Raw genomic sequence first — 23128 nt, forward strand, 5'->3', positions numbered from 1 at the left:
AGATCAATCTAGTCTTTCATAATGTAGTCAATTTATTTTGGAAGTGTCATGACATCTGCTATGGTTTGGTGTCTCCCAGAATTCATGTTTTGGAAACAACCTCCAAGTCAAATATCATGTTAATGATATTTGCAGGTGGGGCCTTTGGGAGGAAATTAGGTTTAAAAGAAGTCATGAGGGTGGGACCTTTGGCCCTATAATGGCATTTATATGAAGAGGAAGAGAAGCTGGGGGGCACATATCTGTAATCCCAGCACTGAAGGAGGCTGAAGCAGGAGAATGACAAGTTCAAGTCCTGTCTGGGCAACTGAGACCCTGTCTCAAAATAAAAAGTGCTGCGGATATAGCTTAGTGGCAGAGGGCCCTTCATACTGAAAGAGAAGGGGGGACGAGCTAGCATGCTTCCTGTCTCTTACCATGAGACACTTTCTGTCACATTATGAGGCAGCATGAGGCCCTCAAGACCAGATGCCGAGCAGAGGTCACTCCTATGCTCTTGGACTTACAGCCTCCAGAACTGAAAGCCTTATCAGCCCTTTCTTCCCTCTCTACTGAAACATGGCCTGAGTAGGACTATAGTCTCCAAGTCTTCTCCCTGCTGTGGATGAGGCTGCCCACCTCCAGGAAAACTCTTCTTGCCTCTGGCTGCCCAAACCCAGGAAAAGCCTCCAGCCAAAATCAAATAAAAGGAAGGGCATATGTAGCAGAAACCAGTCTCTTCACTTTTATAAGCCTTATTTTCATCATGTGAAAAATAAGTTTAATTGTTCCTACCTCATAGCACAGTTATGAGGATTTAATGAAACGTTAATATGCAGCAGGTGCTTCATAAATGGTAGCTGTGGTCCGTTCTCTTAAATCAACCACTCTGGGTCCCCCGGCATGCAGAAGCTGTTTATTGTTTGTTTGTTTGTTAGCTTGCTTGCTTGTTTTTGTTGTTTTGAGGCAGGGTTTCACTATGTAGTCCAGGCTGGCCTCGAACTCACAGTGGTTCTCTTGCCTCAGCCTCTCAGGAGCTATTTTGAGTGGTTATTTTTCTGGGTGGTGGGATGCAAGGAGACTTCTTCCTTAACCCTCTTCAAACTAGCAATATAATTGCTCTTCAGCACTTAAAAAGATTTGACTTTTTCCCTCTTTTAACATTAGATTCCTAGGGGAAATGAATCACATACTTCTGATTTACTATACCCTATGTAACATCCACTTTACCAAATAAAAATCTCAGAGGCTCTGTTCACACTGCAATTACAGTTACCTTCCTATAATCCCCACTTCTTGACCTACTGGGGGTTCCTCAAGGCAAGTGAAGTAAATCAGAGGATACAACCCCACCCTCCAGGCTCCGGGCTGTGAACAAAGCCTCTTTCCTCTGCTCCTGCCACACTTCCTGTTGGCTCCTGGCCACACCTCCCCTGGCTTGGGGTTGCCTCAAGAATACACCGGTCGGTGCTTGTGGCCGGGCCCTTCTTAGTGCCATGTGGAAACTGCGAAATTCAAGGGTGTGGCCTGCTGAGATCTGGCTCATTCACTCAGTGGTACAAATCCAGTAGAGCCATCAGGTAGTGGCTGAATGTTGGGGGCGAGAGCTGTGACCCGCCTGTCCCTAAGCCTCTCTGTAACTCCACCAGTTCCTCTCCCACAGCTCCATCCTGTTCTCCAAGTTGGCCTGTGATCAGTTTTAGAGGGCTAAAGATGTGAACAACAAAAGAAGGCTTTGTTCTTTGGAGAAGGATGTTGAAGCGGAACTTGGGATCTTGGAATCTATCTTGTATTTTCAGAGCCTCCTCCTGACCAGCTGCTTTTCTTGGTCCTTAACCCTTTCATGTGAGTGCTTTCCACAGACCAGTGAAACCTATTGATCATTGCATAAAATAAGCAGAAAGGATCATAGATCTATAGATGAAGCCAATTATATTGCAACATGGTCATCAAAATATCGAAAGTTATCAAAATATAAACAAATTTGCAACATGGAAAATAAATGCTAGTTTAGTAATGCATTAAATGACAAGCTCTAGCAGTAGGTCTAATGTCAATTGTGATTTGGGTTTGTTTTTGTTTTTTCTGTGCTGGCAGTTGAACCTAGAACCTGGCACATGCCAGGCAAGTGGTCTTCTGCTGAACTACACTCTCTAACCTAACAATTGTGATTTTGAAATGATGAATGCAGAAGTTATTTTGAGGTCTCTGCAACAAACATAGGTGATCTGAAAGTTCAAGTTTCTAGTTGTGAGAAAGTCACAGGTGACTCTGTAGATCACGGTTTGTTACTTACTTTTTTTTTTTTTGAGACAGGGTCTCGCTGTGTAGTTCTGGCTGGACTTGAACTCGTGGCAATCCTCCTGTCTCAGCCTCCTGAGTGCTGAGATGACAAGTGTGTATCATCACACCTGGGTCTGTTGCCTACATTCTTAACTGAAGGAAAAGCTAATTTTAGTTAGAAGTTAATGATAATAATTGCATGATTTTTTCCTTAGTGACTTTACAGATCCTCAGTTCTCTCTTTGGATCCCTGCCTGAGTTCCCCAGGTTAAGGCTCCTGCTTGAAATATTCTTTGCCTTGGAGGATAGAATTCACTGGCTCATAAGGCTCCCACTTTTCTCTCCTGCCTCCTCCTTTCCCCGCTCTTTCTCTCTCCTTCTCCCTTTCTCCTCTCTCATTTCTTCAGATTTGCCTATTCTGAACACTTAATTTCCTTCAAGAACCTTTTTCTTTATATTCACAACTCAGCTAACTGGTTAGTGCAAGAGGTCTTCTTTTCATTGCAGCTCAGCCTTCAATCTGGCTCCTTCAAGTGATTAATCATTTTGAGCTTTTGAAAAAGCCAAAGACACATGACTCTTACTTGAACACTTAGCATTGGTATTCATCAGCCCAGTTTCAGTACTGCTGTGACTTGGGGCACAGGGAAGCCTGAGGAGAGGGAGGGAGGTGGGGAACAGCTGGCCGCTTGGTGTAGCAGCCCAGACACAGAGAACATTGATCAAGTTTGCAGTCTTCTGTGGCCAAGGTGGATGGTGCCCCCAAACAGCTGTAGCATCAAAGATCACAGATCACATAACATATAACAACTAAAAAGTTTGAAATACTACAAGAATTACAAAAATGTGACAGAGACATAAAACTAGCACATGCTGTTGGAAAAGTGATGTTGGTAGACCTGCAGGGGCACCACAAACCTTCAATTTGTAAAAGAATGCACTGTTTTCAGGGCATGGTGACACACACCTGTAATCCCAGCACTTGGGAGCCTGACGCAGGATTGTGAGTGTAAGGCCAGTCTGGGCTACATAGTGATTTCAAAGATAGCTTAAGGTACATAACAATACTGTCTCAAAAACAAAAAACAAGTCAGTCATGGTGTTGCCTGCCTGTAATCTCAGTACTCAGGAGGCTGAGGCAGGAGGATTGCTGTGGGTTTGAGGCCAGCCTGGGCCACATAGTGAGTTCAAGGACAGCCTGAATTACAGAGAGGGACCCTGTCTCAAAAGAAAAAAAAAGGCTTGGCATGGTGGTGCCCGCCTAGAATCCCAGAATCCCAGAATTTGGGAGGCTGAGGCAAGAGGATTGCTGCAGGTTTGAGACTCTCAAAAAAAGTCTCAAAAAAGTAAAACAAAACAAACAAAAAACCCACAAACAAGGCCCCCCAAAAAAACCCACACAAAAAACAAAGACTATGATATCTATAAAATGCAATAAAGCAAAACCCAACATAATCAGGTATACAGCACATGAAATGTTCAGAACAGACATATCCATAGAGACATAACTTGGACTGACCTTTGTCTAGGGTTGGGTGATGGGAGGGGAAGATAGAGCTAGGAGTGAATGGGAAGTAGCTGCTAGTGTGTAAGGAGTTTCTTTTCAGGATGATAAAATGATCTAAAATTCATTGTGGTGAGGATTGCACAACATTTTGAATATACTAAAAACCACTGAGCTGTATTCTTTAAGTGGGTGAATTGTGTGATATGTGAATTATATTCCAATAAATCTGTTATTTTGAAAACCTGTTGGAAGGGCACGAAATCTGCTGCTAGCATTCAGGAAATCTAGCTAAGTGGGAACTACCAGTGATCTCAGCTACCTGCAGCACTCAGCTGGGTGATGCAGGAAGACACTTACAGCTCTTATTTCCAGAGCTGCCAAAGGCTACCCATTGCCCGCTGCCACCGCCGCTGCTGGAGTAATAGTTGTCCACTCCTCTCACCCCAAGGGTCTCCAGACACTGTTTCTGGGCGTCACGAAGCTGGAGCTGTGTCTGGACAGAGAGATAGGAACTGCATCTCATGGATGTGCAGCTCCTGCAATACAGGGGAGGACATGAAGGAAGCAAGAATGTCGCTAGATGCCACACAATCTAGTACAGGAAGCGAAACTGTGGGTTTGTAAAAAGGAGCAAAAACCAACTCAGAATTATGACAATGACTTGTTTAAGGTCACATACCTTTAGCTAATGGTAGCATCAGCTTAGGGCTTTCACTGGAAAAAATAAACAAGCTGTGTGAGCTTTAGGAGGCAAGGCCAACTGACTCTCCAGTTACACCCAGAAAATAAATACACCCAAGATGATTTACGTAGTAAAGATCCTGGTGCTATAGGTAATGTCAAGACTATCCAAACATTATACTTCAGATCAAACGGATGCCTGAAACTGCAAAATAAAAGCTCATTTCATAAGTCTGATGTTTGTTTTTTGTTTTTTTTTTAAAGATAGATCTCCTTATGTATAGTTCAGGCTGGTCTTGAACTCACTATGTAGCCCAGGCTGTCCTTGAACTCACAGTGATCTCCTGCCTCACTGTCCCATGTACAGTAAGTCTCCAACTTATGAACATTCAAATTGCAAACTTTCACAGATATGAACAGACCTTGCATTACATAAATGTGAAAAAAATTGTGGGAGTAGTTCACATGTCTGCTGGACATTGTCATAGTTGTGCTGCTGTGTGCTTACCATGCAGTGCAATAGTGTACAGTGCTCAGTCAGAGCCCAGGATGTCCAGAAGCTACAGGAAAAACAGTGGTGATGTGGAGGGGACTACTAGAAACGCAGAGCAATGTACACTGTATATTTGTGTCAAAGGTGTATAAGACTCACTTTGTTGGACTTACAAAACGAGTTGGACTTAACAAACATTCTCCTGGAATGGAACTCATGTGTAAGTCAGGGACTTATAGGCCTGCCCCACCATAACTAGCTAGGTTTGGTGGATTTTTTACAATCCCATGTACCACAAGAAAAAGTGTGATTTGTACTAGGATGTGTTTACTGAGAGCCAGGGCATCAATTATCCATTCATAATTCTTTAACTTGCTCATTTATTCAGTGAATGTTCTGTAAACATCTGTTTGGGAGCTTACTTCAGTGATGGGCACAGAAATGCAAAAATGTATAGTATATGCAAGGCAGTGCTGGGCAAAGTGTCGTATGCCTGTGATTCCAGCACTCAGGAGGCTGAGGCAAGAGGATCGTCACTAATTTGAAGCCAGCCTGGACTACATAGTGAGACTCTGTCTCAAAAAACAAAACAAAACTAAATATATGTAAGGCAGTCAGGATTCTGAAAAAGGCATGAGTAAAGAATGATAAGAACATGCAAAAGGAATAATAATAACGAACTCTTACTGAGCACTCACTATGTTCTAGGCATCTTCTGATATTAATTTATTTAATCTTTGCAAAAAGGCCTATGATGAGAGCAATAGTTTTCTCTGCAAATTTATAGTAGCACACTCATTCACAGATGGTTTAGCAATATGAGAGAGAAAAAGAATTTTATCTCTATCCTACCTAGTTCTTAGTCAGGAGGGGCCCTTGTAACAAAAGATGTACCAGTCAGAGAAAAATAAGTTTAATTACATGCATACCTCAAGTTATGTGTGGAAGACACCAGAGAAATTAGTAGATTTAGGCTTAAATACCATCATTGGATGAACACAGAAAGAAGGGGATGGAGAAGCCTGCTAAGGAGAAGTATTTAGGAAAGGACAATAAATAAGAGGAAGGCTAATTGTATAGGCTTAAGGTACCACCTCTATTTGTTTTTTTCCTTTCTTTCTTTTCTTTTGCTACTGGGGACTGAACTTGGGACCTTGTGCTTGCAGGCAGGCGATAGAACCACTGAGCTAAATCCCGGCAAGGTACCACCTCTATTGATAAGAGTTTCTAGTAATTCAGAGCTATCTTTCTCTTCCTAGTACATACAGAAAGGGAGACATCCTTACAAACAGAACTTTTCTATATAGATTAAATTTCCCTTACAAAATGGTAATTTGTACCCTGTTTTCAGAGTGTCTCCTATGTATGCAGTTAAAAGAAAAATCAGTTCAAACGATCCTTACATCAAGGGGTGATTTAATCTGATTTGGGGTGGCATATCCTGGTATCCTACAGCAACTCACCAAAGATCACAAAACCAAGTGAATCCAGACAGTCTGGCTGCACAGCCCACATCTGGAATAATCTCACAGGAGCTGTTTAGGGGAAAAGGCCAGTAACATGATAATTTCTAACTAGAGGGATCAGGGAAGCCTTCATGGAAGAGGTGGTGTTAGAGTTAAGCCCTGAAGGTAAAGTAAGAGAATGTTCCAGGTTGGAAAGGTAGATGCAGAGGTGCAAGAAGAAATGTTGGAGGGTAAGCTTTTATTCTGGCAAGAGAAAGTGGACAATATCAAGGAAGAGCTTGGGCTCTGATAAGTTATTTGCATGTTATTTTGACGGCAAGGGGAAGCCAAAAATTTTTAAGAGCAGAAAAGGACTCTATTCTGATGCCTTCTACCCAGCCCCTCAGTCAATAAATATTTATTTAACTTTCAAATATTGGTGGTGGTAGAAGGAAACAGTTCCTTCTACCCAAGAACAACTTAATCAGAAGGCAAGTCTTTCTTGTATCTTAATCAAGGACATAAGAAATATGGGGACTTTTTGTAAATGTAGACAAATTAAAAAATATGATACAAAAGATGGTCCAAGCTGGACATGGTAGAGCATGCCTGTAATCCAGCTACTGAGGGCTGCAAATTGGAGGTCAGCCCGGGCAGTTTAGCAAGATCCTGTCTCCAAATAAAAAAGAAAAAGAAAAAAAAAAAAGGAAGGCCAGGGATTTAGTCCAGTGGTGCCTCACCTGCTTCACAAGTGCAAGGTCCTAAGTTGGATCCCCAGTACAAATAAATAAATAAATAATAATAATAATAAATAAAAAGGGCTGGGGATGTGGCTCAGTGGCAAAGCACTTGCCTAGTATCACCAAAAAAAAGTTTTGCAAATTTAAGTTTATAGTAACATTTTTGGGGGAGGCTTGCTGAGGGTTTGCAAGGAGAGTGGTCTGGAAATCCGGTTGGAGTTTTGGGAGGGCAGCCTTAAATAATGGCTGGCTCTCCCCTGGGATGCCCCATACCAGAATAAAATGGTTAATGCTGACAGCCGCCCAAGTACTTCTCCCTAATCCCCATAATGCCTCAGTGAGAGGAGAATCCCTTAATCAGTAACTGAGAGTAAGAAACTGGCCATGATAGGAGCCAGGGTGTCTACATCTAGGTAGCGCCAATCTGACTCTGTGGTCCCACAGAGTAAGAAAACTCCATCTTCCTTCTAGACCACACCGTACACGTGTAAGTTTTATCAGGAAAAATTGTCCAAGGTATGGAAATAGGCAAAACAGATTACAAATTACAGATTACAACAGTGAAAAGGTGTCCACGATCACCACTCTTGTTCAATATAGTTCTGGAAACATTAGCCACGGCAATTAGACAAGAGAAAGAAATAAAAGGAATAAAGATAGGAAATGAAGAAGTCAAATTGTCATTATTTGCAGATGACATGATACTCTATATAGAAGACCCCAAGAACTCCACCAAAAGTCCTCTAGACTTAATAATCAAATTCAGTCAAGTAGCTGGTTACAAAGTCAACCCACAAAAATCAATAGCTTTCCTCTACATGAATGACAGACTCACTGAGAGAGAAATAGGGCAAATAATTCCTTTCACAATAGCATCCAAAAAACTGAAATACCTAGGAATCAACCTAATGAAAGAAATCAAAGACCTCTTCTCTGAAAACTATGGCACTCTGAAAAGAGAGATTGAAGATGATATCAGAAAATGGACAGACATCCCCTGCTCCTGGGTAGGAAGGATCAATATAGTGAAAATGGTCATACTTCCAAAACTGCTATATAGATTTAATGCAATTCCAATTGAGATCCCAGCAGCATACTTCATGGACCTTGAGAAAACAATCCAAAAATTCATTTGAAACAAGAAGAGACCCAGCATAGCAAAAGCAATTCTAGGTAACAGAGACATTGCAGGGGATATCACAATCCCCAACCTGCAACTCTACTACAAAGCTACTGTGATAAAAACAGCATGGTACTGGCAAAGAAACAGACCTGAGGACCAGTGGAACAGATTAGAAGATGCAGAAACAATGCCAGACACACTCAGCCATCTCATCTTTGATAAAGGAGCCAAACACCCTCACTGGAGGAAAGATAGCCTCTTTAATAAATGGTGCTGGAAAAATTGGGCTTCAACTTGCCAAAGATTAAAACTAGACCTCTATCGCTCACCATGCACTAAACTAAAATCAAAATGGATTAAAGATCTAAATATTAAAATAGAAACTCTGAACCAGTTGGAACAGAGGTTAGGTAGAACCCTTGAAGACATCAGTGTAGGAAAAGATTTTATGAACAAAACCTCAGTTGCCCGTGAAGTAGCACATCAATCAACAAGTGGGATCTCTTCTTATTGAAAGGCTTCTGCACAGCAAGAGAAACCACCAGCAGTGTGAAGAGACAACCCACAAGGTGGGAAAAAATCTTCACCTGCTCTTCCTCAGACAAAGGTCTACTTTCTCGAATCTATAAAGAACTTAAAAAGGTCAGACCTCCCAAATTTAAAGACTCAATCCGAAAATGGGCATCTGAAATGAACAGACATTTCTCAGACAAAGAAGTAGAAATAGCAAATAAATACAAGAAAAACTGTTCAACATCACTGGTCATTCGAGAGATGCAAATGAAAACAATGCTGAGATTCCACTTCACTCCAGAAAGAATGGCTGCTATCATGAAATCAACCAATAACAAATGCTGGCGGGGCTGTGGGGAAAGAGGAACCCTGCTCCACTGCTGGTGGAAGTGTAGACTGGTGCAAGCACTGTGGAAATCAGTATGGAGATACCTCAAAGAACTAGGACTGGAAGTCCCATTTGACCCCGCTATTCCACTGCTGGGGATCTTCCCCAAAGAATTAAAAGAATCATACCACGGTGATATATGTGCACCCATGTTCAGAGCAGCGCAGTTTGTAATAGCTAAAACTTGGAAACAGCCCAAATGCCTATCAACTGGAGACTGGATAAAGAAAATGTGGTTTTTTAATACAATGGAGTACTACTCAGCCATAAAAAATGAGAAATTAGAGACATTTATAGCTAAGTGGATGCACATTGAGGCAATACTCTTAAGTGAAATAAATAGGACACACATGTAAATACCGAATAGTTTCTCTGGTGTGAGAAACTGAAAGTGTAAATAAGGACTAAATGTATAATAGGTCATGTGAAATAGGAAGAAAAGGGGCAAAGGGGAAGGAATTGGGAGGGCTAGGGGAAAGGATAGAAAGGAATGGGATTAATATGAGAAAATGGAGAAATAGGAACAAAATCTTTGTAAATAGGGAGGACTGGAGGGGTTGAAGGGAGGGCTGGGCGAGGGTGAAAAATAAGAACCAAGAGAGAATATGTAAAGGTGCAAATTTCCAATGGTGAATGTCATTATATTGTATGCCTAAAATGTACCAATGATTAGAATAGGGCTGGGGATTTAGCTGAGTGGTTTCGCTGCCTGCTGTGCAAGCACAAGGACCCGAGTTCAATACCCGGTACCAAAAAAAAAAAAAAAAAAAAGCAAAGAATGAATAATCGATAATGCAAAATAGGAAGAAAAGGTCCAAAGGGGTAGGGGCAGTGGGAGGGGCAGGGGAAAGGAAAGAAGGGAAAGGGAAAATGATGAGAAATGGAAAAAATGGAAATGAAGTCTTTGTAAATAGGGAAGGGTGGAGGGGGTGAAGGGAGGGCTAGGAATGGGGAAAAAATAAGAACCAAGATGCATTATGTAAAGGTACAATTCCCAAGGAGAAATGTAATTGTGTTGTATACCTACAATGTACCAATAAAAGAATTTAATTTAAAAAAAAAGAAAAGGTGAAAGATTTCTAGAAAAATTACTTTCTTTTCTTTTCTTTTTTTTTTTTTTGCAATACCAAGGTTTGAACCCAGGACGTCACACATGCTAGGTGAGCTCTTTACCGCAGAGCTACATCCTCAGCAAAAGTTCTCTCCATATCCATGGGGAATACATAGGGCCCCCAGTTGATGCCTGTAACCATAAATTGTATATATATGTAGTTTTTATATTCTGGGATTTCATTTGGCTTTTTTTTTTTGGTACCAGGGATTGAACTCGGGTCCTTGAGCTTTCAAGACAGGCGGTGTAACCACTGAGCTAAATACCCAGCCCCTGTAGTTTTTATATTCTATATGTATATATCTAGTTTTTTTCCTAATACATACATACCTAATGTTTAATTTATGCCACAGTAACTGATAACTAATTTAAGACTTGCTTTGAATGGTATCTTTTCCTCTTAACCAACTTCAACTCAGAAATGTGGTGCCACACACCTGTAATCCCCAAACTAAGGGAAGCTGAGGCAGGAGGATTGAAAATTTGAGTCCTGCCAGGGCAACTTAGTAAGACTGTGTCTCAGAAAGAAAAAAAAGACAGAGTGGAGGCTGGGGATGTATCTCAGTGTGCTCCTGGGTCCAGTCCCAAGGAGTAGGAGGAGAAAAAGGAGGAAGAGGAGGAGGGATAATGATGATGATGATGATAATGTGGTAGTTTCTTCATCAGCAGATGCAGCCTGTCTGGTAATTTTTATATTTTTCAGCCCAAACTTACTCCTGGAAAAGGACCAAGAAGGCCGGGGATTTAGCTCAGTGGTTCCACTACCTGCCTCGCAAGCACAAGGTCTGGAGTTTGATCCCTGGTACCACAAAAAAAAAAAAAGAAAAAAAAAAAGAAAAAGAAAAGGACCAAGAGATGGAGGGAGAGAAGGGAAAGGGGACTTAAGAAGAATTAAGTGTGTTAGGTCCATGTACCAACTTCCCATGATGAATGTCATCATTATGTACACTAAATATGTACTAATAAAAATAAAAGCTAGAAAAAACTATCCTTGTGCCTGTGCAGCCACCCCTTACTTCCAATAAGTGGCTTGCTGTCAGCCTTGCCGAAATCTTTGTAGAGGCTCAATGCCAGAAATAAATAACCCAGAAATTTAAAATAACTTTAATTATGGTATATTATTCTAATTGCCCTACTACATTAGTAGTTATTAATCATTTTCTGCACCTAATTTTTCAATTAAACTTTGTCGCAGGTATTATGTATAGGAAAAAACATGGTAAGTACAGGATTCAATACTATCCATGGTTTCAGGCATCTGAGGAACATCTTTGAAATTCTGTGAATGACAAAGAATATTAGCAAAACCATTTTGCCTTCTCTCATTGCCTCTTTTTTTCTCAAATTCTCCTTTGAAACAGTATTAACATTTTACTGGTACCCTTATTAATCAATGAGTTGAATAAAATCTTTAGCCTTTATTAATTTTATATGTGCACAAAATTATATTTTTATATTTAAAAACATTATAGAGTTAAGGTATAGTTCAGTGGTAGAACATTTGCCTAGGATGTGTGAGGCCTTGGGTTCAATCCCCAGCACCACATACACATACACAAGAAATAAATAAATAATGAAAATTTAAAAAATTATGCTTTAACAGTACTAATTCCTGAAGGTTTTCCAGTAGCTAGGCTGACCAGAGAGAAACAAATGTGACAATTTTCACAAAGGAACAAAAAGTAATTTCCAGAAATACTAACTGTGGTGTTTGCTGCCAAGTTTGATATTTTCGTTTGTTTTTTTTCGTTTTTGTTTTTCCTTTGGTACTGAGGATTGAACCTAGGGACACTCTGTCACTGAGCTACATTTCCCTTCTATATTTTTGTTTTCATTTTCAGACAAGGTTTTGCTAAATTGCCCTGGCTGGACTCGAACTTGCAACCCTGCTGCTTCAGTCTTCAAAAATTCTGGGATTACAGGGATGTGCCACCACACCCAGACACTTTGAGAATTCTAAATGAAGTTAAATAGATACTTTATGAGAAATTAGAAAATACATTTACTATGTAATTGTCAATTATGATGCTAAGTAATTACATATATTAATCCTACCTAATCCTCAGGAAATCTTTGAAACAATATTATTGTCCTAATTTTGCAGGGGTGTGAGGAAGTATTTGAGTAGGTATGGCAACAACCACTTGCAAATCAAGTCTTAATCTAAGTGGAAAGTTATAGAAGTGGTTCATGAACCCTAGTGGTTAAAAGGGCACACTGTAAATAGGCTATAAAATTCAGTTAACAGGTGAGTGAAAGAACAGTCAGCAAGATAAAAGTCATAAACAAGAAAACCCAGTGCTTGTCTGGGTGCTCTTAATTACATGGGCAGAGCTTGAAGGCATCTTTAGATATCCTGTTTCTTTAGGCCTCAGTTAACAACAGACCTTCCCACACCCACCTACCCTGCCAGTCTCCCTCCCTTTCAGGGCTAGGGAGGAAGTCTGAATTCAATTCAGTGCCTGCCTGCCTCCCTACATCAAGGCTTAGTACTGTGGTTCTCCAGGGCCATGCATTCTACAGTCAGAGGCGGGCCAGTGACCAGAAGCTGACAGAAATGAAGTCCTCCTTTCTGTGTGTGCATATTTTATTTAATATTCCCATAACCATTCCCTTGTCCTACCATATACACACAACACACACGGGCCAGACTGGTGCCTCAAGCTTACTAAGGATTCTCTGAATAAGAGCCTGGGGATTGTTGCCTGACTTCTGCAGAGCGGCCCACTTGCTTGTATGACATATGGCATTCCGGTGGGCCTGCCACACAGTCTGAAGGAACTGGGCTCCCAGTAGCACTTGTGCTGCCCCAGCAAAGCACCCTGTGCTTCTCTACTGGGCACCTGAATGGCAAAACACGGAACTTTCTGTTTGCTGCAGGCAGAACCTTTTGTGTTTAAAAAAGATTCTGCTGCTGCCTGATACAAAGGGGTGTCTGTGTAGAGCTCCACAGACAGCACTGGTCATCAGGGTGGCCCTGAAATAGCAGCGAGGACCAGCGCCTGCCCGCTGGAGTCATAGAGCACTAAGCCCTTTCTTTCCCTTTCAACATCTCCTGAGGAATATGGTTGTTCTGACAGCCACAGAGCCCTTCGTTCCCCTAAGTCCCATTCACAACTCCTTTATGTCACTCTCACCTGGCCCAGGCCTCCTTTTTCTCCACAGGGCTAACAGGACAGCCTTTGGTTCACATTACCTGGCACTCAGGAACTTATGTCTACGCGGGCCCCGGACTAAGTAATTCCATATGATTACTGTCAGTGGAAGCCAATGTGGCTGGCTTGGTGTCTCATTCTTTACAAATTTTGCTGTTTTGCACAAACTGGCTCTATGCATCATGCTTCCTTCCCAAAGCTTGAGCTGTTCCTCCCAGGATTCCCAAGAGGCCTATCCTGAGGATTTCCTCCTGCCCATTTTAGTCCTAGGCTTGAAGGAGGAATGAAGATCAATCTCAATGCTGCAGCCCTCCTCCTCTGTGAAGGTTGATGGTAGCTGTTTTATAGGGCAGGGTGGCACAGATGGGGCAGATCTGGGAGGGAGGAAAGAGGCCAGAGGATGTAGCCCTGCAGTACCTTCTTGGGAGTGGAGAGAGGAAAGAATGAGTCAGAAAAAACCTTGAAAAGGAGAATCAAGGCCATCTGATGCCAGAGCCAAAGGAGGGTCAGCATGTTATGGGCTGCAGACAACGAGGGTTGTGACTTGTAGGATAGCAGATTCAGAGGGAGATGGGGCCTCAATGTGGACTGGAAAAATTGAAGAATGAGCAGGTGACTAGGCATTGGAGAGCTTGGGCAGCTGATTCTCATGATTTTGGTGTCTAAAAGGAAGGAAATGGCAGTGTGGTGGAGGGAACTGGCATGGTTGGTTGTTTTTGGTTTTGCCATAGAGGAAGATACTGGTACACAGAAGGGAAGGCCCGGAGAGAAAGGAAGAGACTTGATCATGCAAAAGACAAAGGAAACATCTGACACAGCCAAGACTCAGGGCAGGAAGAGGTGAGGAGCCAACGTTAGCTGATGGAGGGTGTGACACTCCAGGGTACAAAGTCTGATAAAACTGGACTGGAATCTCAGCTTAGCCTGAAGGTGGTATCTCCTATCCCCAAATCTGCATCTTGGGATCTTATCAGGGCATGACCCTGGATACCAAAGCAATGTTGTGAAAAGGACAGAGGCCTGTAGGGAATAGACAAAGGGTAAACTTGCTGGCTTGCCCAGTCACTGCAGCTCTGAACCAATTTACTCTTGTGACTGCCTTGAAGGGGGAGAAAAAGAGAACACATACAGACACACGCATGCGCGCGCGCGCACACACACACACACACACGCACACACAGTGCCAAACCCACAGAGCAGACTTAAATCTACCTTCCTTTCAGGTACCAGTAAGGAAGAATCAGATGAAAATCAAGAACAAGAGGCCCATCTTCAGAGGCAACTAGATGCCCAAATGTCAAGTTTGGTAAGAGGGCCTGTTCTGGTCATTTGTGTTATAGTCTGGATATTTGTGTCCACTCAAAATTTATAAACTGGAATCCTAACTCCCAAGGCGATGGTTTTAGGATGTGGTGCCTTTGGGAGGTTCTTGGTTTTGAGTGCAGAGCCCCCTGAATGGTACCAACTCTTATTGAAAGAGGTGCAAGACAGATGTCCTCTCCTCTCCTCACATCTTCTTACAATGAGAAGATGAATTCACTTTAGGAACTGAGACTTCACAAGACAGCAAATCTGCTGCCACATTGATCCTCGCGTCGCAAGCCTCCAAAACCATGAGAAACTCCTGTTGTTTACTGGTCACCCAGTCAATGGCAAGTTGTTACAGGAGCCTGAATGGAGTGAGACTTCCCTTTCAACCTACTGATCCCCATGATTACAGTCCAGATTTATGCCTGGAGAGGAAAGGATGGAAGGCAAACTCATCTGATGACTACTTCCTCTCAACCCATTCCCCATTTCTTCCCACCATCCCACTGATATAGGAGATAGGGTGTGGCAAAGCTGGCTGGGGGAAATAAGCAGGGCCTGTCAATTATAAGATTCAAGGCAGGGAAAAGGGATAAAACAAAATAAAATTTATTTTAAAAAAGATTCAAGGCAACACCAGTACCTCATATGTAGAATTTCTCATGAGCTCCCACGAGGTGTACAGCATAAAAGAAGACTGCTACCCAGGGATCCGCTATTGTGCATTGGTTTGCATGATAGCCCATGCTGCATTTCTCAGATGTGGCATGTACTTTTATTATTGCTTTTACCCTCTTTTCCTCTTTGTTCTGCCCAAGTTAATTCTGCAGAGCTAGCTTCTCTCACCCATTTACCTCACACTTTTCAAATAAACGTTTGGCATCGTTTGTAGCTTGTCGTGTCCAATTCTTTGTCTGAGTCAAGAAGGACCTGGAATACTTTTGATTAGTGAGCCATTTCTAGAGGAACTACCCTATAACACCATGCTGGAGGAAGTGGGCTTTTCCTTCCTGATACAGCATTTGACCTCTCCCCTTGCCTGGAGTTACACTGGAGGATGCAGTGGAGGAAAAGAACAAGAGAAGTAAGACTGTAGATAATATGTGCTGTTGCAGCCTACCATTAGAAAATCTTGAGGTCAGGTGTGGTAACACATATCTGTAATCTCAGTACTCAGGAAGCTGAGGCAGGAGAATCCTTGTGAGTTCTAGGCCAGCTGGAACTGCCTAGGCACTTCTAGTTTGGGAGGTAGGCTGCAATGATAGTAAATTCTCCTTCCACCTCTAGGGGTTTCTACTTGCTTCCCCAGTAGGCAAGTAGAGCAGGCTGAGCCCCGCCTCCCAAAGGACCTCGTGAGTGACTTCAGTGGAGGATGAAGAAGCAGTGATCGGATGGGCCTTCTGGGATACTAGTAAGGTTCCATATTTTTGAAGTGGGAAATGTTTTCCTAGCATTTCTGTAATAATTCATTGGCCTGTACTCCTTATCACTTGTGCCACCTTTTATATATTTGTTATACTTCAAGTAAAAAAGTTTTTAAAAATGCCTTCAGTCAACTGACAAAACTCCAACTCTATCTAGAAGATATTGACTTAACAACCTAAATTTCTATAATTAGCACTACCCTTCCTACTTTCCTATAAACTTTAGTGTAGTATTTTGTTATTATAAATTACATATATTATTTTATTCTAAAAGTACAACACACAAATTATAGAAAATGTAGAAAAGTTAAAATAATAATCTAACTTTACCACCAAGAGACAATCAGCTATATTTTATTTCCTTTAGTTCTTCCTATGCATACACAAAAAGTATATGTATTTTACAATATGAGGCCCACTATTTAAAGTTTTAAAGATTATTTTTTCAATTATATGCTGTGAACCTTTTCCCACAATTAACTATAATGACAATAAAATTTTAAAAGTCCGCAAAATATTTTAGGTTGAAGTATTATGTTATTGCAGGCAATTCATTTACCATGTAGTCATCCATCCAGCCATACTATAAATGTTTTCAGAATACTTATTATAACCAGGCATTGGGCAAGATGACAGGAATACAGTGATGAAGAGGACAGACATCATCTCATGTCACTGAGAAACTTTCAGTCTACAGGGACAGAGACAATTTAATAATTAATCCCCAAAGCCAGGTATGGTGGTGCACACCTGTAATCCCAGCAGTTGGGAAGCTGAGGCAGGTGGATTGCTGTTAGTGTGAGGCCAGCCTGGACTACACAGTGAGTTCAAGACAAGTCTGAACTACATAGTAAGAGCCTGACTAAAATAATAATGATAAAATAATAATAATTTAATCCAATAAAAATCCCAGTTGGGGTTTTTCATGGTATTTGCAAGTTGATCCCAAACTTTTATCCTTAGGCTTTTTTTTTTTGGTACTGGGGATCAAACTCAGGACCTTGTGCTTGCAAGGCAGGTGTGGTGCCACTGAGCTAAATCCCTGGCTCAGATCTCAATCTTCATGTAGAAAAACAAAGAATAAGGGGAAAACAGCAAAAAGCATTTATGACTATGAATTCTCTATAAGTTTCTAAGAGGCCTAAGTGAAGACAAGAATTCCTGTTTGTGCTTTATTGAATGTTAACTTCTTTTAGGCCTGAGACGTAGCCATGATGCAAAAAAAAAAAAAAAGCTACACCAAGGCATATAATAGTCAAGATTTCAGAAATTCAGCACAAATCATCTATACAGGAAAGCCCATCAGAATCACAGCAGACTTCTCAACACAAACCCCTAAGTCAAGGAAAGCTTGGAATGAAGTATTTAAAGCCCTAAAAGAGAGAAGGTGAGCCAGTCCCAGAACCCAGAAGAAAGCTCACCCGCCGCCATCCCAAGCTCCTAGGGCAGAGAAGCTGAGCCACGTGGGCACCAGAAGCACCACCCCCACCCCCCCCGCCATGGAAATGAGAAGACATTTAAACAAGCCTCAAAAACAGACTTCTGGATCACCTACAGCAACCCCAAAGGGAAATGAGATGGAACACTCTGATACTCAACCACCTGGATGCTCTGAACTGGCAACAAAAGAGGATCTGGGAAAAATGAAATAAAAAATAATTAATCAGATAACAGCAAAGATTGTGCTCATGGTGCAAGACATGATTAATAAATCTAGAGAGGACACAGATTTAAAAAATAGAGGCTCTGAGGAACATGATGGGATCCCAACATAGGAAACAAATGGAATCCATAAAACAGATACAAACAGATTTCCAGGAGATTAAAAACTCCATCAAAAGTCTGCACAGCAGAATAAACCAATGTGAGGATAGAATTTCACATATAGAAGATAAGATTGCAATTAGTGACCAGGAAAAGAAAAATTCCTTTAAAATTGTAAAGGAACACGAGAAATCAATCCAGCAGCTGCTAGACGGTGCAAAGAAGAATAACATAAGACTGATTGGAGTCAATGAAGAAACAGGAGAGAGTGCAGATGACATAAAAAAACTGTTCACAGAAGTGATGGCAGAAAGCTTCCCAAGGAGGGGAAAAGAACTTGTCATACAGATAAGTGATGCATATAGGACTCCAAATAGCCTTGATCAAAAAAAAATCTACACATAGGCACATAATAGTTAGGATTCCAGAAATCCAACAGAAGAACAAAATTCTACAAGCAGTGAGAGAAAAGAAACAAATCACATACAAAGGAAAGCCCATCAGAATCACAGCAGACTTCTCAATGCAAACCCTCAAGGCAAGAAGAGCTTGGAGTGATGTATGTCAAGCCCTAAAGGAAAACAGCCTCCAACCCAGATTGATGTATCCTGCAAAACTATCTTTCAAAATTGATGGAGAAATAAGATACTTTCATGATAAAGAGCACCCTCAGGAACTTCATGAATACCAAACCGGCACTCCAAAAAATTTTAGACAATACCCTAGGAAAAGACAATGAGGATCACAACCCCAGGAAACCCAGCAGAATTAATCCATTGGGCATGTCAAATTAAATGCAAAGGGGGAGAATCCAACAAAAAGAAAAAGTCATGACAAGGCTTTTAAAACTTTTAACTTCATCTCCCTAATGAGTGCATAATTCAATTTTGTTACTGTATTGATTAGTATTTTTCTGATTCTAGAGTTGCACATCTTTCCTTGTGCTGTACTGGCTATTTATCATCTTCTTATGTCTAGTTTTTATTTTATTTTTTGTATTAAATTCTTTTATTGGTACATTGTAGGTATACAACACAGTTACATTTCTCATTGGGAACTTGTACCTTTACACGATGCATCTTGGTTCTTATTTTTTCCCCATTCCTAGCCCTCCCTTCATGCCCTCCACCCTTCCCTATTTACAAAGACTTTATTTCCATTTTTTCCATTTCTCAGCATTTTTTCCTTTCCCTTCTTTCCTTTCCCCCGCCTCTCCCACTACCCCTACCCCTTTGGACCTTTTCTTCCTATTTTGCATTATCGATTATTCATTCTAATCATTGGTACATTTTAGGTATACAATATAATGACATTCACCATTGGAAATTTGCACCTTTACATAGTCTCTCTTGGTTCTTATTTTTCACCATTGCCCAGCCCTCCCTTCAACCCCTCCAGTCCTCCCTATTTACAAAGATTTTGTTCCTATTTTTCCATTTTCTCATATTAATCTCATTCCCTTCTATCCTTTCCCCTAGCCCTCCCAATTCCTTCCCCTTTGCCCCTTTTCTTCCTATTTCACATGACCTATTATACATTTAGTCCTTATTTACACTTTCAGTTTCTCACACCAGAGAAACTATTCAGAATTTATTCATGTGTGTCCTATTTATTTCACTTAAGAGTATTGCCTCAATGTGCATCCACTTAGCTATAAATGTCTCTAATTTCTCATTTTTTATGGCTGAGTAGTACTCCATTGTATTTAAAAAACCACATTTGCTTTATCCAGTCTCCAGTTGATGGGCATTTGGGCTGTTTCCAAGTTTTAGCTATTACAAACTGCGCTGCTCTGAACATGGGTGCACATATATCACTGTGGTATGATTCTTTTAATTCTTTGGGGAAGATCCCCAGCAGTGGAATAGTGGGGTCAAATGGGACTTCCAGTCCTAGTTCTTTGAGGTATCTCCATACTGATTCCCACAGTGGTTGCATCAGTCTACACTCCCACCAGCAGTGGAGCAGGGTTCCTCTTTCCCCACAGCCCCACCACCATTTGTTATGGGTTGATTTCATGATAGCAGCCATTCTTTCTGGAGTGAAGTGGAATCTCAGCATTGTTTTCATTTGCATCTCTCGAATGACCAGTGATGTTGAACAGTTTTTCTTGTATTTATTTGCTATTTCTACTTCTTTGTCTGAGAAATGTCTGTTCATTTCAGATGCCCATTTTCGGATTGAGTCTTTAAATTTGGGAGGTCTGACCTTTTTAAGTTCTTTATAGATTCGAGAAAGTAAACCTTTGTCTGAGGAAGAGCAGGTGAAGATTTTTTCCCACCTTGTGGGTTGTCTCTTCACACTGCTGGTGGTTTCTCTTGCTGTGCAGAAGCCTTTCAATAAGAAGAGATCCCACTTGTTGATTGATGTGCTACTTCACGGGCAACTGAGGTTTTGTTCATAAAATCTTTTCCTACACTGATGTCTTCAAGGGTTCTACCTAACCTCTGTTCCAACTGGTTCAGAGTTTCTATTTTAATATTTAGATCTTTAATCCATTTTGATTTTAGTTTAGTGCATGGTGAGCGATAGAGGTCTAGTTTTAATCTTTGGCAAGTTGAAGCCCAATTTTTCCAGCACCATTTATTAAAGAGGCTATCTTTCCTCCAGTGAGGGTGTTTGGCTCCTTTATCAAAGATGAGATGGCTGAGTGTGTCTGGCATTGTTTCTCCATCTTCTAATCTGTTCCACTGGTCCTCAGGTCTGTTTCTTTGCCAGTACCATGCTGTTTTTATCACAGTAGCTTTGTAGTATAGTTGCAGGTTGGGGATTGTGATACCCCCTGCCATGTCTCTGTTACCTAGAATTGCTTTTGCTATTCTGAATCTCTTCTTGCTCCAAATGAATTTGTGGGTTGCTTTCTCGAGGTCTATGAAGTATGCTGCTGGGATCTCAATTGGAATTGCATTAAATCTATATAGCAGTTTTGGAAGTATGGCCATTTTCACTACATTAATCCTTCCTATCCAGGAGCAGGGGATGTCTGTCCATTTTCTGATATCATGTTCAATCTCTCTTTTCAGAGTGCCATAGTTTTCAGAGAAGAGGTCTTTGATTTCTTTTGTTAGGATGATTCCTAGGTATTTCAGTTTTTTGGATGCTATTGTGAAAGGAATTATTTGCCCTATTTCTCTCTCAGTGAGTCTGTCATTCATGTAGAGGAAAGCTATTGATTTTTGTGTGTTGACCTTGTAACCAGCTACTTGACTGAATGTGGTTATTAAGTCTAGAAGACTTTTGATGGAGTTCTTGGGGTCTTCTATATAGAGTATCATGTCATCTGCAAATAATGACAGTTTGACTTCTTCATTACCTATCTTTATTCCTTTTATTTCTTTCTCTTGTCTAATTGCCATGGCTAATGTTTCCAGAACTATATTGAACAAGAGTGGTGATAGTGGACATCCTTGTCTTGTTCCTGATTTTAGTGTGAAGGATTTCAGTTTTTGACCATTTAGTATGATATTGGCTGTTGGTTTTTCATAGATGGCTTCTATCAGTTTGAGGTAGAGACCATCTATTCCCATTTTTTGTAGGGTTTTTATCATAAATGCATGTTGGATTTTTTCAAATGCTTTTTCTGCATCTATGGAGATAATCATATGGTTTTTGTCCTTGGCTCTATTGATACAGTGTATTACATTAATTGATTTTTGTATATTGAACCATCCCTGCATCCCTGGGATGAATCCCACTTGATCAGGGTGTATGATCTTCTTGATGATCTTCTGCATTCTATTTGCCAGTATCTTATTAAGGATTTTTGCATCTATGTTCATTAGTGAGATTGGCCTATAGTTCTCTTTTTCAGTTGGGTCTTTCTCTGCTTTGGGGATCAAGGTGATGCTTGCTTCCAGGAATGAATTTGGGAGTATTGCTTCCCTTTCAATTTCATTGAAGAGTTTAAACAGTAGTGGCAGCAGTTCCTCTCTAAATGTCTTGTAGAATTCAGCAGTGAAGCCATCAGGGCCTGGGCTTTTCTTAGTTGATAAGTTTTTAATTACATTTTCAATTTCATTGGTTGACATTGGGTTGTTCAGAATTTTTAGGTCTTCTTCATTCAACTTTGGTAATTCATATGTATCTAGGAATCTGTCCATTTCTTCTGTGTTGTCCATCTTATTGGCGTATAGGTTCTGGAAGTAGGTATTGATGATCCTCTGGATTTCTGCTGGGTCTGTTGTAATTTCACCCTTTTCATTCCTAATTGCATGGATTTGGGCCTTTTCTTCCCTTTTTCTGACAAGGTTGGCTAAAGATTTGTCAATTTTGTTGATTCTTTTGAAGAACCAACTCTTGGCTTCATTGATTTTTTGTATCATTCTCTTAGTCTCCATTGCATTGATTTCTCCTCTGATCTTTATAATTTCCTCCCTTGTATGAGCTTTGGGGTTGTCCTGCTCTTCTTTTTCTAGAAGCTTGAGGTTCAGCATCAGGTTGTTTAATTGGGCTCATTCTGTTTTCCTAATATGCATATTCACTGCTATGAATTTCCCTCGTAAGACTGCTTTCATTGTGTCCTATAGATTCCGATATGTTGTATTGTCATTGTCATTTAATTGAAGGAACTGTCTGATTTCTTCTTTAATTTCCTCTGTGACCCATTGGTTATTCAGAAGTGTGTTGTTCAATTTCCATGTGTTTATGAAATTTTTTGAGTTTCTTTTGCTATGGATCTCCAATTTCATCACATTATGGTCTGATAATATACAGGGGATAACTTCAATTCCTTTGCACTTACTTAAACATGTTCTATGTGTGAGTATGTGGTCTATTTTGGAGAATGACCCATGTGCAGCTGAGAAGAATGTGTATTCTGATTTTGTGGGGTGGAAGACTCTGTAAACATCTGTTAAGTTCATTTGTTCAAGAGTTCAATGGAGTTCTAGTATTTCATTACTTATTTTTAGTCTAGTTGATCTATCTATTTGTGACAGTGGGGTGTTGAGGTCCCCCACTACAATTGTATTAGTGCATATATGACTTTTCATGTCCGTTAGTATTTGTTTTATACAGTTGGGTGCACTAGTGTTTGGTGCATAGATATTTATGATTGTCATGTCTTCCTCTTGGATTCTTCCCTTTACAAGGATGTAGTGTCCTTCTTCATCTCTCTTAATCAGTGTTGATTTGAAATCTACTTGATCTGCAAAGAGGATAGCTACTCCTGCTTTTTTTCAGGTTCCTGTCGCATGCAGTATTGTTTTCCACCCT

The sequence above is a fragment of the Heterocephalus glaber genome, unplaced genomic scaffold (assembly GCF_053883595.1).
Source record: "Heterocephalus glaber isolate CG9 unplaced genomic scaffold, H.glaber_assembly_v1.0 deba00001481, whole genome shotgun sequence".
NCBI classification, from domain to species: Eukaryota; Metazoa; Chordata; class Mammalia; order Rodentia; family Bathyergidae; genus Heterocephalus; species Heterocephalus glaber.